At 32.1% G+C, this 20,358-nt stretch overlaps 1 long non-coding RNA gene across 1 annotated transcript; it reads left to right on the forward strand.

Annotated features, from left to right (window-relative positions):
* The first annotated feature begins 1,922 nt into the window (after positions 1–1,922).
* On the forward strand, positions 1,923–18,968 carry LOC134692123 (uncharacterized). Its single transcript, XR_010102228.1, has 3 exons — positions 1,923–1,981; positions 17,888–18,323; positions 18,808–18,968. It is a non-coding gene; the product is annotated as an uncharacterized LOC134692123 (long non-coding RNA).
* Positions 18,969–20,358: the final 1,390 nt, after the last annotated feature.

The raw sequence follows: 20,358 nt of genomic DNA on the forward strand, positions 1-20,358 counted from the left end.
CATTTAATAGACATTCAATTCTTTATCATCAATTACGGTAGACATATATATTAGCACATTTTATGTATTCTAAATGTTAATTCAAAAGATTAAACAAAATATCAAAGTTTATTCACCATAATAAAATTTAAACGGAACATGGTCCATACACGAATACCATTCTCAATTGAAACATAAAAAAACAGAAATCGTTTAATGAATAAAAAGAATAATTAAGAGTATCGTTTATTTTCAATCGTTTTTTGCGAGTATGGACTTGATAAACGATGGTAGTCCATCGTAAGGAGACGATAAATGTCTGACCCGTATTAAGAAAGGGCCATATCTCTTGCACGTAAAAGACAACCTTGTAGATTTTTAATAAAAGAGCAGGCTAATGCCACTACAATTCAGCACTCGCACCCGCAAAATGGAAAGGGATTAATAAAGTTGCAGTAACTTAAACACATATGTTTAAATTAAACTAACATATTTTATATTATAACAGTAATAAGAGGAGAAATTATTGAAAAGTGTAAAGTGAAAAAATTGAAAAGAAAATGTTGAGAATTATAGTTTGTTCTATTCTCCAGATTATTTAAAATTCGTATTGTTACATGTTCGAACAAAACATACACTCGGCAAAAATAAAGAAAAAGAAAACTGAACGATGTTTTTCTTCTTCAAATTGTATGATGGGTATGTCAAGTCGATTTTGTTTTCACAGCAATACATCTGTTTATTGAGCTAAAATAATACTCCTAATTTTTATACATGATATCAAACACGTATTAAAAAATCATTCCCATACGATATGAATTTGACCAATTTCACGTTACGTTACAAAAACCTCATAAAAGCCTTATCTATTTGGCTGAAGTGTGCAGCATTCCATATTGTCCTGTAATATTATGTTGTCATTTTAATGTTATACTAGTATTTAACATTGACATTAAAGTGCGAGGTTTGACATGCCACAAAACCAGGTTCAACCCACCATTTTTTTCTTTAAAAATGTCCTGTACCAAGTTCGGAATATGGCCATTGTTATATTATAGTTCGTTTCTGTGTGTGTAACATTTTAACGTTGTGTTTCCGTTGTGTCGTTTGTTTTCTCTGATATTTGAGTGTGAATTCACATTACTATAAGACGTGTCACAGTACTTTTCTATCCCAAATTCATGTATTTGGTTTTGATTATTATATTTGTTATTCTCATCGGATTTTGTCTAATGCTTAGTCCGTTTCTGTATGTGTTACATTTTAATGTTGTATCGTTGTTCTTCTCTTATATTTAATTCGTTTCCATGAGTTTTAGTTTGTTACCCCGATTTGTTTTTTGTCCATAAATTTACGAGTTTTGAACAGCGGTATACTACTATAATTGCCTTTGTGTATCTCCTCGGCATGGATTAGACCTTTGATATCGGGAACACTTTAAGAATTGAGGTAGGTATTGGCGTTGGAGAATTATCACGTAAGTCTCAAAAAGGTTTTGCAATTTAAATCCGGCAACTTGAAGGCCATAACAATACTGTAATGTTGTTGTGAGGGATGAAATCTATGGTTTCTGTTGTTGTTTTAGGTCGGTCAATGTATTGTTTAAGCATTCTTGTCTGTCTGTCAGTTGCATTATATACATGTCAACATTTATTGTTGATAAGATCAAACTTTTATGAACAATTCTTGGCATACCTGTTATTTGATTCATCCTAGTCTTCAAATGTTTTTTTAAACATACTAACAGCATATTCCTTTATATTATACATTTATTTCAGACTACTACAATTGCTTTTGATTCACTTCAAACATTAGTAATACAGAGATTGTCTGACTCATTTGATAATTAGCATGTTCATTTTAAACATCGTTATTTAAGAATTAAAACTTTTTTGTTTTGCAAATGTACTGATTTAACTAGTTTTGTTTTGTTTTGTTCATTTCGCAGGTATAAATTTATCTTGATCGCAGTATGGCTCAGACACCTTCAGACACGGGACATGTAAGTACTCCACTGTGATGTATTATCTTTCTAAAACTAAAAAAGATGTGGTATGATTCTCAATGAGACAACCATCCACCGATTTTTTTTTTATTGAAATAAATGTAAGCAATTATAGACAAACGTACGAACTTCAAGATTTGGAAAACAATCTATACCATATACACAGCTTCTTTTGCATAGGTACTATTTCTGTACTAAAAAAATGTAGTACTGTAAATTTACTTATAATGTTAAGTACTATTTGTTACTCTAAAATTATTGTAATATTTAGGTACCTGTTTTTTACAGTACTTTATTTGTACCTGCAATTTAGGAACTACAGATTTTTGGTAATAACCGTTACGTTTTCAGGATTTTTATTATTTTTTTTTAATTTCAAATTTCTTAAAGTTATGATTTTCAAACATGGAATATTGTATTATTTCTGTACCAAAATATTTAGTTCAAATTAAGTACTGTAAAATACAAGTACCTACATATTACAATAATTTTAAAGTAAAGAAATAGTACTAAATATCAAAAGTAATAAAACTACACTATCAAGGTACACAGATATTAATCACTCGGTGTCTTTTTATCTTGCAAAGTCAAATTGCATGTATTTGTTTTCATTTGTTTTTTTGCGTGTCAGTAAAATTAGGAGGCTTTATAATATAAAAAGATAACTGAGTGTATCCTGCAAAAATCTAACGCAAAGGTAGATCAAAAGCACTTTGCGGCAGATATAGTACAAAGTAAAATTTAAGATTATTGAGAAGAAAATAAGAGTGATCACAATGATAGAGAAATTTTTTAATGCATTGATAATTGAATTAGTATTGAAATCATTTTTGAACATATTTTTCATGCGGAGAATCTGTATGCTTTTATAATAAAAACTCTCTTTATTCGTTTCGTTTCTTAAGAGGTAAAAGTAAAAATAAAAATTCAAATAAAACTAAGAAGAATAATAAAGATTAAAAATTCAAATAACACTGAAAATGAAATGATGATGCGATGTCCATTTGACTCGGTGTGTTAAACGACAAGAAAAAACATAAGATTATGCATTGACTACACACGGCTGGTAATCTACACACGCAGAACATTTGGTTCTGCGATGAAAACCGTGAGAGGATTTTTCGGTTGTGCTTGAGTGGAGTAATTGTCACCGCTTCAAAAGGTATGTACATTTCTAAATCTCAATTTTCTTATTCAACTGATCAAAATAGTAAAAATCGGAGAATTCTATGCTATTGTGAATACTTTAACAAAGAGATACATGTATTATTTACTGTTGCACGTAGAGTTGAACTCCTCAAATATCAGTTGTCCCACCAGAAATTGCCTAAAAAAATGACATTTTAATTTTGAAATGGTTCCATTTACAGACCTACAAGTTCAAATTTAGTTTTTTTTCGGGCAATTGGTATTAATTTTGTTTTGGGCGGCGTGTATGCTGTCTTGTGTTGATAGACGTCTAAATAATTCCCAAAACTACATTTATTCATTAAGTCATGCGTGAGGGGATCGGTTCTGATTGAGGACATCGTGAATGCGTGAGGGGAAGTACACAATTTATTTTTAATCTTTGGCTTTGTGACTTTTGTTGAATCAATAAATGTGATCCAAGCTGATTAAAAAGCACAGATTTATCCATTGACTCTAATTGAGATAAAATTTATCCCCGCCCTCGAAACGAACTAAACTACCCTCTTGAAGTAGTCCTGTCGTCAAATATACGTCACAGAGATTTTTCTAATTATTGCTATCAAAATGAACCCTATTTCTTTATAAACCCGAAATCAAAAAATAAATAGCCAGTGTACAAAAACTTTTATTAATTAAGAATAGAAACTTAAATTGATTTAAAAAATGTTTGACTTTAAAACCGAAAGAAAATATCAAGTGTAAAGAGGTAAATGTTATTCACGTCAAACATTGAAATACGACTAAAATGAAATTGCCGGATAGTACAATTTACCAGTACGGAAGTTTTCCCCAATCTAAAGACATATTGACCAGAAGAGTTTTAAATAAGTCTGGACATTGAGTCTAAAGGACGAGAAAAACCGATCCCAGCGAAAAAGTGACCGGACGAACAAGTTATAATATAATATATAAAAATAATAAAAGGCGAATTTACGATGGCCCATAATGTTACAGTACAACATAAGAACGAACTATAAAACCCAGTTGAAGAAGGCTTAATGAAGATTCATATTATACACATTTACGGAAGGAGTTATTGAATTGTAAATCGGTCTCCAAATTTGCAAATTTGGGCCAATAATTGGTCTTGTTTTTTATGTGTAGCAAGAAAACAAAACTGTTGACAACATTTTTTGTTTCTATTCTTCGTGAAACATATTATTAAACCTAGGTTCCCACAATTTATTTCAAATTTCTATCTCATAATTTTGTTTAAGCACACATTAACAATGTAGCCAAATTTAGGTAAGTTTCAACGACTAATAGCTTGAATATTAAGAGATGATCTGTACTTCCCCTCACGCATTCACGATGTCCTCAATCAGAACCGATCCCCTCACGCATGACTTAATGAATAAATGTAGTTTTTGGAATTATTTAGACGCCTATCAACACAAGACAACATTCACGCCGCCCAAAACAACAGTCATACTAATTGTCCGTAAAAAATAAATTTGAACTTGTAGGTCTGTAAATAGAACCATTTCAAAATTGAAATGTCTTTTTTTAGGCAATTTCCCGTGGGACAACTGATTTTGTAAGAGTTCAACTCTACGTATAACAATAAATGATACATGTATCTCTTAGTTAAAGTATTCACAACAGTATAGAATTCTCCGATTTTTGATATTTTGAGCAGTTGAATACGAAAATTGAAATTTAGAAATGTATATACCTTTTGAAGCGGTGACAATTACTCCACTCAAGCTCAACCGGAAAATCGTCTCATGGTTTTCATTGCAGAACCAAATGTACTGCGTGTGTAGATTACCAGCCGTGCTACATGTATAACATGAATACAACAATATGACCCAAAACATTTAGTTTCAGTTTGCAGATCGTGTAATAAGAAAATTACTAGGAGTGCTTTATTGGCTGTGTAAACAGATACGACATGAACTTTACTTTGCCCTATGAATGAAATGTTACATTTCACTGATAAGATGAATTAAAATACTGCTCCATTATGACTTTCTTCTTTCACTTCATAAACAAAGTCAAGTTCTTATGCTAATGGAATCTGAGATGCACATGAAAGGAGTCCCAAATTATCGCTCCTTTAAATAGATTTATTCTAAAAGGTTACCAATTCAACACTGTTATAAGATCATTGAATATTGTTTTTATTGGTATAAATATTGATTTTTTCATCAGTAAATTAAAAGCAAACTATTTATTACTAGTATGTTATATACATTTACACATTAATGGATCTACAACATGTAGATAATCGTAACTTAACATTGCACAAGGTCATGTTTTTCTCTGACTGTTTATGACGTCTTTAAACTAAATCCATTGAATGTTGGATGTATACGGATTGATAGTTAAGTCTTAGATGCCTGTTTTTTTCATTAGTTGTTAGTGGCTTTGAACTAGCTGTCAGATAACCGCGAGTACTCTCAGATCTGTTCCTAGTGACTTTTTGTTGACGGGATGTATAAGTTCCCGGCCACGTCCACTTGTATTTGTTTCCATCTTATGAGTTTAGCCTTTTTTAACTGATTTTTATAGTACATGTTGTACTGTTATACCACTGTCCCAGATTAGGGTAAGGTTTGGGATCCCACTACAATATTTAACCCCGCCACATTATTTATGCATGTGGTTGTCTCAAGTCAGGTGGTTGTCGTCAGTGGCGGATCCAGGAATTTTCCTAAGTGGGGGGCCCACTGACTGACCTAGGAGGGGACCCGCTCCAGTCACGCTTCAGTAATTCCCTATATAAGCAAAAAAAAATTTTCCCAAAAAGGGGAAGGGGCGGGCCCCCTGAACCCCCTAAATCCGCCTCTGGTCGTTTGTGTATATGTAGCATATTTGATTTTGTTAATTCGTTTATATAAATAAGGCCGTTAGTTTTCTCGTTTGAATTGTTTTACATTGTCATATCGGGGCCTTTTATAGCTGACTATGCGGTATGGGCTTTGCTCATTTTCGAAGGCCGTATGGTGATCTATAGTAGTTAATGTCTGTGTCATTTTGTTGTCTTCTGGACAGTTGTCTCATTGGCAATCATACCATATCTTTTTTTTATACAATAGAATTGCAACGTTATTTGTATTTTAAACACGCAGGATATCAAAAAGATATTTGTGTTTGTTTTGTTTGTATGAAATAATTTTTAAAGTAGAATACCGGTTATATGTATCTTTTCATTTTTAATTTCAAAACTGTTGCTTTCCAAGCTTTTATATTTGAGTTTCACTTAATCAACATGGTTCGCTATTGAATATGTATATACGTCACTATTTTATTTAAACATATGAATCGAAGTGCAACAGTATCACAATGTTCTTATCAGAATCCAATAATATCTATTATGTTATGCTTTTCTGCTCATTTTAGTATACACTTTCAAACATTTTAGCATTTATGAAAAAAATGTGAATAATATTTATTGTGGTAAAAATGTGACTAATTAAACATGATTTTATAAGTACATGAAAGGCAACAATTTTGGGTAATCTTTTTTTAATTAACTGATTGTTTATGAAATGCGGTCCTGGAAGTAGGAAAATTTCAGATGTATCAAGTAACTATTACAATTTCAATTCATGGAAATAAACTTATCATAGATACCAAGAATAAATTTTTAACTTACGTCAGACGCGCGTTTCGTTAACAAAAAACTCATCAATCCCAAAAAATAAAAAAAGGCCAAATAAAGTACGAAGTTGGAGAGTATTGAGGATCAACAGTCCTAAAAGTTAGCCAAATACAGCGAAGGTAACATATTTGTGATGTAGAAAAACCTTAAAGTTAGTATATCAAAAATTAAAAAAAATTGTAAACAGTTAGTTTATAAATATGACAATATAAATGATAATTCATGTTAGCACAGAAGTGCTGACTACTGGGCTGGTGATACCCTCGGGGAAGTAAAACTCCATAAGCAGTAACATAGACCCAGTGCTTGTATATAAACTCATCATAGGTACCAGGATTAAATTTTGTACTTACGCCAGACGCTTGCCGATTCATAAAATGCAGTTCTTTATCTAGGAAAATTAATTTTTGAAAATTTTACTTCCAAAATAAACGTTTTTTAACAGTAAAATATATAATTTTGGCTCTTATATCCAAAGCTTGTTACAACAACTGGTAAGGGCGACTTGTCGATTTTTCATAAATGTAAGATAAAATATATCCCTCGTTTTGCAATTGAATTTAACTGATATGTAAAAGTAAAAAAGAAAAAGAAATACCGAACTCCAAGGAAAATTAAAAACGGAAAGTTCCTTGTGAAAAGGGCAAAATCAAAACCTCCAATACACCAAACGAATAAAAAACAACTATCCTATTCCTAATTTGGTACAGGTATTTACTTTTGTAGCAATGGTGGATTAAAACTGGTTTTATAGCTAGCAAAACCTCTCACATTTATAAAAGTCGAATAGAGTTACATTATATTGACAACAATAGGTGAACAAAAGAAATAGACAGTATAGGTAAAAATATTGAAATGTGACACAAAATTAGCATTTTAGTTCATTTCAAGTGAATGTAATTGCTTGAAGTTTACGCAAGCACAATTGAATAAGGTTGTCCTTATGTTTGCCTTAGGAAAATATTTGATAGGCAGGAAGGTCTTTTGATAAAAGAAACATATCCCTTTGCTCTGTTAGTTTTGTGTGTAGTTTCATGTTAGACATTAGGACCTTCCACACTGTAATATGACTTTTAATGCAAATGTTTATAAACTAATCCCCGAAAACATAGATTACGGAACTGATTCATAATATTACGCTCCCTCGATTAAATATTTTCAAATTAAAATACAAAAATCGAAGAGTTTAGAAATATGTACGCTTAGGTCAATGTAAAACATCGAAATAATGCGCAGAAAATTATGACGCGGAATTAGGGTCAGAAACATTGAATTTAGCATATGCTTAAATGATTTTAGCATAAGCTATATTATAATTTAGCATATGCTAAAATGATTTTAGCATAAGCTAAATTCATTTAAGCTTAAGCTAAACTCATTTTAGCATAAGCTGAATTCATTTTTGCATAAGCTAAAATCATTTTAGCATATGCTGAATTGTTTAGGTTATACATAAATCTTGGCGCGGAATTAAGGTCATAAATATTAATATTCAGCTTATGCTTAAATGAATTTAGCTTATGCTAAAATGATTTTAGCTTATGCTAAAATGAAATTATCTTATGCTAAAATGAATTTAGCTTATGCTAAAATGAATTTAGTTTATGCTAAAATGATTTTAGCTTATGCTTAATTAATTGTTTTATCCAATCAAAATCTTGCTTTCTTAACTACTTTTATACTTTTCTCTGGTAAAAAGGAATAACAACTTTTCTGAAATAAATAAATGTTTTTCTTAATGTAACTACATATATAAATAAGGAGACTGTGGCCCTCTGCCATCCCGCTAAATCCGTCTCTGTTACCAATTAAGCCGATTTTGTATGAGAATTTAAGTCTCGCATGTTGGAAAATTTATTTCAAATTCATGACACGTGTTTTTTGTTTAAACAATATTCTATGTGTAATTGTGTATACATTGTAGTCGATCTTTTAACCCTTAACGCTGCTATTAATATACAATGTGTACATTTTTTACCGATTGCATAAATGAAAATTCCACTACTGTGTGGGGTTAAAAGGTCGAATACAATGTATACATTAAAATAGATGACAAGTTGAGATTGGAACAAATGATGTTTTTTTTAATCTTGTATAATGATTTAGCACTATCAGAAATACATGTCAATTTTTATTTGAAGCACAATTCCATTTGCAGTTTTCGAGTACTTCTGTTTTTGATCGTTTTTAACTTTTGCCAAAATATAACTAATACCTGAATCTAACGGTTAGAGATTTGCCTGTGAGGCCAAGTAAATTTTCAGCTCAATTGCATTTTTAGTTTTAGATCGAGTTATGCTGTTTTCAATTAAGGCATTCCCAATTATTTAGCGATATAGGGGGGTTGGGGGGAAGGGGGGCTTGTCAATTCGAGTTAAATTCAATTCGAATTAAATGTACATTAGACAGTGACTGAAAACCAAATGCCAAATATGATATGGTGAGCTTCCCGGCATTTTATGACTTTCATCTAGAATATTGAAATGTTAGCAATTATAGGCAACCATACGGACTTGTATAATGACAAAAACCAACACCGAATGGTCGGCTATATTTTTTTTACAAAACATCAAAAATAAGTCGACAGACATGAACCATCGACAACCACGGAACTATAGGCTCATAACTTGGGACAGGCACATACAATATGCATGCAAATAGAGCGGTCAACCCATCCCTAAACTAGTCCTTGTTCAAGGTGGTTTGAAATACCCAAGATATATGTGTATGACACAGAAATGTTTTACTTCAATAAAATGTAGGATTAATCACTTACAAGTGTCATATTTAAGGGAGTATTTTTCCCGACCTATGTGATGTACCATGATTTGGTGGTATGACACCTGAAGAAGACATTATTGTTAATAAAATGAATGTGACTTTATTCCTTTGTAATAATGGTTATTTCAAGCATTTCTGTCAAGTTTTGTCATAATCAGTTCAATAGTAGTTTGAAAAAAATTTAGTGTAATGAAAGACGACATCTACAAATTCCAAACCAAGACGCATCAAGATAGATTATAGTGTGGACAAATAAAGGATCAAAATTAATATTTATCACATCTGCCTACAAACAGTTGAATATGATGACAAATTTGCCATTCCGGTATCGGCAAATCTGACTTTGTCGGTTTACAAGATATCAACAACAAAAATTTGCCCAGTGATAGATTATTGAAAAATTAAAAAAAAATGCCATATGTTCCAACTTATCACTGTTGTCACTCTTGTCACTGCAGCTGATTAAAAGTACATTTCCCATGGGAAATTTGATAATTCCCATGGGAATATTAGAATTTACCTTGGGAACATTGAAAGTTCCCATGGGAAAAAATACTTTCCCCATGGGAAGTTTAGAGTTCCCATAGGAACTTTAAAGTTCCCATGGGAACATAAGTAAATTGTTTGTTCCCATGGGAAGTTCTAAATTTCCCAAGGGAATATTTCTTCCCAAGGAAACTCCTTTTCTTCCCATGGGAAAAAAACTTTTCCCATGGGAACAATATTTTTTCCCATGGGAACAATAATTTTTCCCATGGGAACAATACTTCTACCCATGGTAACAATAATTGTTCCCGTGGGAACAATATGTTTTCCCATGGGAACAATGATTGTTCACATGGGAAGTGATATAACTAAAAAGAAAACATAAAAAAATCCTCTCATTGCATGAGTGAAGCAATTTCACAAAACGGACTAAGTTATTATGGGTCCAAATATTTCTCTGTATCTTAATTGTAGATATATATAATTGTGTGTTCTACGATTTTTGTCTTGGCATGCTCAATTGAAAGTAAATCACTATGTGTCATAGTGCAAATCGAGTTTCAAAAATTTAACTACTATAAATTCAGAAATTATTGCTGTTTTTATTATTGTGAAAATAGTGACAGGGTTATAATCACAATAGTATACACTTGCATATTGAAATTTTTATGACCTAAACAGGATTATTCTAAATTTTGCACACAAAAAAATGATGAAATTGAGAAAAATCACACTTACAATTGCTAGCAAACTTTCTGAATTTTCAGTATATAGTTTTGCATGTATAGCTTTCATACAGTGTCCTATGTTTATCCATTTGAATGTTTTTGTGTTTTTTTCATGCAGACATTTAAATGTTTATAGGTCTTGCTCATTGTTGACGGCTGTTCAGTCACTGGCTGAAAATACCTTTATCTCTGTCTCATTGGCAATCACATACCATATCCTTACTTAATTTCAACACTTCTTAATTTAAGTTATGTACATTTGAGAATATCATTTTCAAAAAGATAAAACATTACAATTGGTATTACAAATAAGGCACTTGTGGTCTAATATTTCATCTTTCACTGAGATAACATCATCAAGTAAAATGTATGAAACAGATATTTTGCAGAAGAATCATTAAAATGAAAATTAAATCTGCAGATTTTTTTATATTGGATGACATAAATGAAGTTTACGATGATTATTAGAAAATTAAGACACGTCAGTTCAAACTCTTAAAGCCTATTTTCAGATAATAAATATTAACCCCCCCCCCCCCTACTTAACCCAAACGTTGCATAAGATTCAAACGTACTTAACAGACTTTTAAAAATTAGGGGTAGGCATGCTAGACTCTTTAGACCAAAACTCGGACCTTTGGTGAAAACTAACCATCAGTTGATCCACCTGGGACTTTTGGCCCATAAGACCTTTGAATATTACCTATAAAATGCACCTAGTAGGTAAAAGGGTATTGACGAAAGGACATTTTGACACTCTTTAAAAAATCTGGGGTAGGCATGTTAGACCGTTTAGACTGGACCTTTTGAAGACAAACCATAACATATCTATTTTGGAGCTATGGTGAAGACAAACCCTAAAATGTCCATCCTTGGCCTTAAGGTCCATTGCACCTTAGACCATTACCTATCATTTGTACCTAGTGGTTAAACATGATTAACCGAAAGGAATTTTTGTCAGATTTTTAAAATTAGGGGTAGACATGTTAGACCCTGCAAACATAATTAAGTTTGGACCTACCAGGAGTTGTACCACCTGGACCTTTTGGACTACTGGAACAGTGCTTTGTTTTTTTTATATTTGGTGTAAGTAAACAATAAGTAACAAGAATATGTCCACAGTACACGGATGCCCCACTCGCACTATCATTTTCTATGTTTAATGGACCGTGAAATTGGAATAAATTCTCTATTTTGGCATTAAAATTAGAATGATCCTATCAAAGGAAACATGTTTACTAAGTTTCAAGTTGATTGGACTTCTACTTTATCAAAAACTACCTTGACTAAAAACTTTAACCTGAAATTTGCACTATCATTTTCTATGTTCAATGAACTATAAAATTGGGGTCAAAACTCTAACTTGGCATAGAACATATGTATACTAAGTTTCAAGTTGATTGGACTTCAACTTCATCAAAACATACCTTGACCAAAAACTTTAACCTGAAGCGGGACAGACGGATGAACGAACAGACGGACGGACGAACAGACGAACGGACGAACGAACAGACGGACGGACGAACAGACGGACAGACGCACAGACCAGAAACCATAATGCCCCTCTACTATCGTAGGTGGGGCGTAAAACAAATTCAATTGGTAGGAAGAAATCGCTGTAACTATACAATAATTTGTCAATTTTTTGTCTTGTATTTAATATGTGGATGATGGTGAACCTTAAAGAAACTCTGCTAGTCCTAAATTTTATTTTTATTGCAAATTTCCGATGGTCAAAAACCTTTGGATCACAACTTTTCAAAAACCTGAATTGTAGAATACAAAGGACGTTAAGCACGATATTGCGTATCATATGGTAACGTCAAAGTTTTACGTTTTACGGCGATTACCGATTATTTGTGATAAGTTTTGTATTTCGCTGGCAATTTTTGTTTTGCTTATCAATATGTATACTACTTATAATGTTTTGTTGTACCGAATATGCATAGAATATTTCCCAATGATAGTTAGGTAAGCAACAAACAAAAAAATGTATCGTATTCAGGGGCGGATCCAGCCATTTTAAAAAGGGGGTCCCAACCCAGGACAAAAGGGGGGTTCTAACTATATGTCCCCATTCAAATGCATTGATCGGCAAAAAAAGGGGGGTTCCCATCCCCGTACCCCCCCGCCCCCGGATCCATCAATGGCATTTGGGTAATGCATAGGTATATGAAATGAGAAGATATATACGGTAGGATGAGTGCCAAGAAAATTCTATCTGAGGAACTATATACAGATGATCCACCATAAATAGCGTACCCCGAATCGACAACGTTGAAATTTTACGAAAATCGTCCAGTGGACAAACTTGCAAGACATTTCATTCCTTTAAAAACGAAGTCGTTTCGACTACGCAAGTTATCAAAACGTATGTAGCTGTTTTGTAAAGTTAAAACACAATTATGGAAAAGCAATATTTAGCATGCAACTAATCTAAATTTTCAAAAAATAACGTCGCAAATGACAATTTATTTGTAAAAAACGGCGAAATCCGACATTTGACATTTTGCAAGACATTTGACAAAGGCCGTTGCAATTTTATATGTAGTGTGAGTGCTGCAAAAAATCGATTTTGATATTGTCTATGTATGTACTTATATGTGAGCCGAATTTACACAAACAAAATATCATATAATCTAATATTTCAAAACCTATAAATTTTGAAAACTTTTAACATCTTTTAAAATCTGAGCAATATGAACACTTTTTGATTTTGCCAAAAAAACGCGTTGGTCATATCAAAAACACATATCCAGTAATATTATTATACGCATATATCCTGCATACCCCGTATCGCATGGTAAAACCCGTATCGCATAATTTTTTTTTTGTTTTTACATAAAGTCAGTTTTTGGGGTTTTTTTTCGTTTAAGAAAAAAATTCCTCAAAATAGGTAATTTTTTTGAATGACGTCATTGTTTGGTATGTAACGTCACGAACGTCAAGTTTCTTATTGTATGCGACGTCACGAACATCAAATTTTCATATTTTTTGGCACACTAATTGCAACTATAAAAAATACAAAACACTCAAATAAATACAATAATAAACAAAATATATTTTAAACAACAGCAAGCAAATTGTAAAGTAACCCAGGTGCTTCGTATAAATAATTGAGCATGCAGTTATTTTAAAGCTTTGAAACAAGACAAAAGCAGAACTGAAGGTAACCCAGTGCTATGGATCAGAAAACAGTTCATATAATATAATACTCTTCTGTCGAAATATATGATTAAGCGTATAACGTATAATACATGGCAAAATCCGTATCACATGCCGTATCACCCTCGACCAATATCATCCCTCGGGCCTAAAGGCCCTTGGGCTGATATTGATGTCTCGGATGATACGACATATGATACGGATTTTGCCATGTATTATTCTCTATATATAAAGCATATCATTCATTCGAATTTTCGTGGATATAACACTATTTTGAAGAACACAAACACCCCTGCTAAAGTGATTGTGCGTATAGTCTGTTTCGTCTGACACGCATATTTTTGACGTTTTGTCAATATGTTGTCCTTATTTTAGACTAAAGTAAAATATGATTAAACAATTTGTTCTTTTTTTCAGAATAGTATTTATCTGTCTAGTCTATGGATATAAGTTTTAAATAACTTAACTGTTATGATTTTATAGAAAAGCTGTTTATTAGTGTGGACTGGTTGTTTGCACGGTATAGGTCCTTAATAATTGACGCACCCGGAGGCGTCCTTCAGACTGTTTATGACTAAATATGTTGATATGTAGTGATTGATACTTGAGTCTAAGGCCGTGTTCACACCAAACGCCGTGTAGAGTAAACATGTTTACAATTAGTTTAGTGTAGTGTACACTGGTTTCACATTACATTTGTTCACATCTATACACCTTGTTTAGCTACCTGTACATAAAATTTGTTCCCACTTGTAAACTATGTCATTTAAATGATCATTACGTAGAATTGAATTCAAAATTTTTGGACAATTTTTCTAGCGGTAAGGCAACAACCATTTGACTTCAAAAGGGGGGTGAGGGGTGGGAATGGAAATATTCCGAACCCCAATTTGATAAAAAAAAAAAAAAAAAGAATTGTCATACAGATGATAAAAAAAATACATTATAGTGTTAAATATTGAAAAAAAAGTATTTGATCACCAGCATCGAAAAAAAGGAATAAAAACGTACCCGCGAAAAAAAATCTGACTCAGATAAAAAAAAAATAACCATCACCCTTATTTTAGTTAAGGGGTTGCTACTTTATAATTTGCAGTAGTTTGAATATACTAGAGATGTCTCGATTACGCATTAGATAACGTTAGCTGCAGCAGCGTGCTTACAGCCGAAAAAAAGATTGAGATATTAGGGATCACTACATTTTTATTGTTTCTGTTTGTTTCAAATGGTATTTCTTCTCCAAGGAGTATTTGGTAAAAGAATAGGGTAACGTTTTTTTATTTATTTTAAATGTTATTTAACGGATCTGAGATACTAGACAAACATATCATTAACCTAACACTTTTTTAGTCATGCATTTAGGCGTGAATCGTTGTTTGAGTAAAGAATATTTTTGTGTACGTCAAGTCGATTCGGGAAGACCTTTTCAAATGAATTAGGCAGCAACTATTTTTCATTTTTTGGGGAGGGGGAGCGGGTAGGGTGCGTAGGCTATTGATTTTTTTCAGGACAAATTTTGGTGACAAGTCGAAATCAATTTTATCATTATATATAGTGTCAGCTGAGGTTGAAACAAACACATTTTTTGTTCAGGGCCAAAAACTGGAAACATTTTTTGTTTCCAAAACAAAATCCATAGCTCACCACCCCCCCTTTTTGCCTTTATGTTTTATACTCAACTATAATATCCCCCCTCGAAAATCAATATTGGTTGCTGTCTTATGGGTTCGGCAATGATGCTGCTTTGAGTCTTGATCAGGATTTGAAAAAGTACTTTATTTTTTATTAACAAAAAAAAAAAATCTGTAAAATTACGACAACAATTTCTGTAAAGAACTTTACTAATAATTATCAAAAATATCAATTTTCTCAGAAATTGTTTTCTCCTTAAATATATACACGATAAAACTAATGTCCTAAATGCCTAGTTTTGTGTACACTTAATCTACACTAGGCATACATTGACTATCGACTGTGTGTAGATAAAACATGATTTAAACTACATGTTAACATTGAGTTTTATCAATGGGAACGCAATTGTGTTTAGTTTACGTGTGAGTTACACTAACAAAACACCGAATTTAGGTCAATGTGAACACGGCCTTAGAAGAACAAGGTTTATGTCAGTCTTAGTGCAATGATTTGGACAAACTTTCAGTTATTGTACATGTTCTCATTTTGGTGATTTGTGTCTATAGCTATTGTCTAGAAATAATGTTAGTGTTTTTTAGTGGTTTCGTACCGATCTTTTAAGTTTATCTGTTTTCAATTGATTTTACAGTTTGTTCTTAATAAGTTGGCCATTCACTCAGTTAAACAACGGGATCCACAGTTTTTCGTGAATGGCCGAAAAGGTCGAACTTACTATACTCTCATGCACCGCTTGCTTGGATGCATTTATTCTTCCCGAGTGATTTTGCATCTAAGGTAGCAGCCATTTGATTTTCGGGGATGGGCGATGGATTTTTTCCCCGGGCTAAGGTTGTTTTTTTTAGAAAAGAACAATCTTTTTTTTGGGCGACAAGTCGATAGCAAATTGATCACTTACCCCCCCCCCCCCTAACCACACACACAAATAACCCACCCACCACCCCTCAGAAAATCAAATGATTGCTGTCTGATTTCAATTTCTTGGGTCACTATGAAAACTACTAATGGAATTGTGCTGCATATAAAAATTGACCTGTATTTCTGTATTTCATTGTACAAGATTAAAAAACATCATTTGTTCCAATCTCAACTTGTCATCTATTTTGATAAATATACATTGTATTCGACCCTTTAACCCCACACAGTAGTGAAATTTTCATTTATGCAATCGGTAAAAAATGTACATGTACACATTGTATATCTATAGCACCGTTAAGGGTTAAAAGATCGAGTACAATGTATACACAATTACACATAGAATTTCATTTAATCAACAAACACGTGTCAAGAATTTGAAATTTTGCAACATGCGAGACCTAAATATTTATACAAAATCGGCTTAATTGGTAACAGAGACGGATTAAGCGGGATGGCAAAGGGCCACAGTCTCCCTATTTATATATGTATTTACATTAAGAAAAACATTTATTTATTTGAGAAAAGTGGTTATTCCTTTTTACCAGAGAAAAGTATAAAAGTAGTTAAGAAAGCGAGATTTTGATTGGATAAAATATTTAATTAAGCATAAGCTGAATTCATTTTAGCATAAGCTAAAATCGTTGTAGCATAAGCTTAATTCATTTTAGCATAAGCTATATTCATTTTAGCATAAGCTAAAATCATTTTAGCATAAGCTTAAATCGTTTTAGCATAAGCTAAATTCATTCAAGCATAAGCTGAATTTTAATATTTATGACCTTGATTCCGCGCCAAGGTTTATGTATAAGCTTAACAATTCAGCATATGCTAAAATGATTTTAGCTTATGCAAAAATGAATTTAGCTTATGCTAAAATGAATTTAGCTTATGCTAAAATGAATTTAGCTTATGCTAAAATGAATTTAGCTTAATCTAAAATGAATTAAGCTTATGCTCAAATCATTTTAGCATATGCTAAATTATAATATAGCTTATGCTAAAATCATTTAAGCATATGCTAAATTCGATGTTTATGACCCTAATTCCGCGTCATAGAAAATACATTTTATTGATAGAACAATGAAATGTCGGTCTACATTCTGAAATATTGCACTACTTATCTCAAATCTATATGAAGTCCATAGTAAAAAAATCAAAACTTTTGTAAAAAAATATTTTATAAAACGAAAAAACATTAAAATTATCAATAAAAAACACTTATTATTGGCCGCGTTCAGATCTTGAGCGGGGCGATAAACAAATAAAACAGAACAAAGTGAAAGCTCGGATTTTACTTATATTTCATCATAACTTAATTATGGGTATTTCTATTCAATTAATGTGTGTATATAAACAAGGTACATGTGTATATTACAGTATAATGACAAAGGGAAACATGTGACTTAACCTTATGCAAAAGGTGTAGGTTCAGATAATATTCAGCTAGAATGGGAAACTGACAATGAACTCGAACAGGGTCACTGATTTGAGATTTACTATAAAATACACAACGAGGGAAGATGTGTTCAATATCTGTCGGAAACACCATGTAAGTTTACGAGGATCTTAATAGAAAACCTACAACCACAGACCAGTTATATTTTTAAGATTAAGATAGTCAGCGAAAAAACAGAATTTGAAGGTCCCTCGAGTCTCCTGAGCGACAAAATAACAACAAATGAATCAGCTATAAACAATTTGTTGAGCACAACCAAAATGATTTGTGACACTACGATAAAGCAGTACCAATTACCACTTACAGAAAACAAAGAAGCAAGAAATGAACTTTTTAAGACAAGGAAATACTGCATAGGTTTGTACGATTGGGCATTTTACTTTAAGATATGTAATGTTAAGGTAGTTTGAATCATACAACATGAATTAATTAACCATTCATCAAATAGTTTTCAAGCAAAATATGTAATAGTTAAAGGAATGCACTTGAATTCTGGATAGATTAAATGACATTCGAAATGAACTAGTCATATTTTAGTATATGCATATATATTTTAGTTAAATTTAATTGATTAAATATTTAATCAGAGGGTATTATCAGCTCAGAAGTAAATACTTCGATACTGGCATGATTCATAACAAACCTTTCAAAATTGTCCGCTATAATTATTTTTTAGACTATAACGAAAATTTACCTTAGATGGATTTGACTAGTATTCAGGTACTTGTTTTGTCATATAGCTCTTCAACTCTTTCTCTTCTTTACACTCTTTCGGTTTTTAAAATTTTCGGCTTTGAGCACTCTTGATGAATTTTTTAACATGTTATGTTCAAATTTGAAGGAGACGATGCAGTTTCTATCATAGACCAGACAGTCATATTAGTTGGAGCAACAGGTTCAGGTAAAACAACGTTGATAAATGCTATGGTTAACCACATCGCTGGTGTGAAATGGGAAGATAAGGCACGCTTAGTTTTAATACCACCAGGAAAAGAGGGTATTGATAGTCAATCACAGGTACACTAAATTTAGATTAGATATGTATATCGATACCAGTTGGTGTTGTTATTATCTAGCTATCCGCTTATTTCCTGTTGGTTACTAAATATATAATGTACATGGTACAAGTGACAGTAATGGTACAAGTGACAGTAATGGTACAGCAAACGTTCGGGTTTAAATTATATTGATATTGAGTTGATCAAGTAATTGCTTTTTGCAGTTTTCGTGCTTCTGATAAATCAGCGTTTAACACAAAAGGATGTGTTTTGCAAAAGGGATTAGTTAGAGCACTATAAAGTGTGAAATCAGTTGAATAATATCTCTTGGTTTTTCTAAAATGGAACTTGTTACATAAGATTTATTAATCTCGTTTTAAGATATGTCATCCTAAATTCTTTTTAAAATAATACACTTTTCGTGATGATCTTGATAGTTTGCCATGAAAATTTTCATATTTTTTGGCACACTAATTGCAACTATAAAAAATACAAAACACTCAAATAAATACAATAATAAACAAAATATATTTTAAACAACAGCAAGCAAATTGTAAAGTAACCCAGGTGCTTCGTATAAATAATTGAGCATGCAGTTATTTTAAAGCTTTGAAACAAGACAAAAGCAGAACTGAAGGTAACCCAGTGCTATGGATCAGAAAACAGTTCATATAATATAATACTCTTCTGTCGAAATATATGATTAAGCGTATAACGTATAATACATGGCAAAATCCGTATCACATGCCGTATCACCCTCGACCAATATCATCCCTCGGGCCTAAAGGCCCTTGGGCTGATATTGATGTCTCGGATGATACGACATATGATACGGATTTTGCCATGTATTATTCTCTATATATAAAGCATATCATTCATTCGAATTTTCGTGGATATAACACTATTTTGAAGAACACAAACACCCCTGCTAAAGTGATTGTGCGTATAGTCTGTTTCGTCTGACACGCATATTTTTGACGTTTTGTCAATATGTTGTCCTTATTTTAGACTAAAGTAAAATATGATTAAACAATTTGTTCTTTTTTTCAGAATAGTATTTATCTGTCTAGTCTATGGATATAAGTTTTAAATAACTTAACTGTTATGATTTTATAGAAAAGCTGTTTATTAGTGTGGACTGGTTGTTTGCACGGTATAGGTCCTTAATAATTGACGCACCCGGAGGCGTCCTTCAGACTGTTTATGACTAAATATGTTGATATGTAGTGATTGATACTTGAGTCTAAGGCCGTGTTCACACCAAACGCCGTGTAGAGTAAACATGTTTACAATTAGTTTAGTGTAGTGTACACTGGTTTCACATTACATTTGTTCACATCTATACACCTTGTTTAGCTACCTGTACATAAAATTTGTTCCCACTTGTAAACTAT

The sequence above is a fragment of the Mytilus trossulus genome, chromosome 12 (assembly GCF_036588685.1).
Source record: "Mytilus trossulus isolate FHL-02 chromosome 12, PNRI_Mtr1.1.1.hap1, whole genome shotgun sequence".
NCBI lineage: Eukaryota > Metazoa > Mollusca > Bivalvia > Mytilida > Mytilidae > Mytilus > Mytilus trossulus.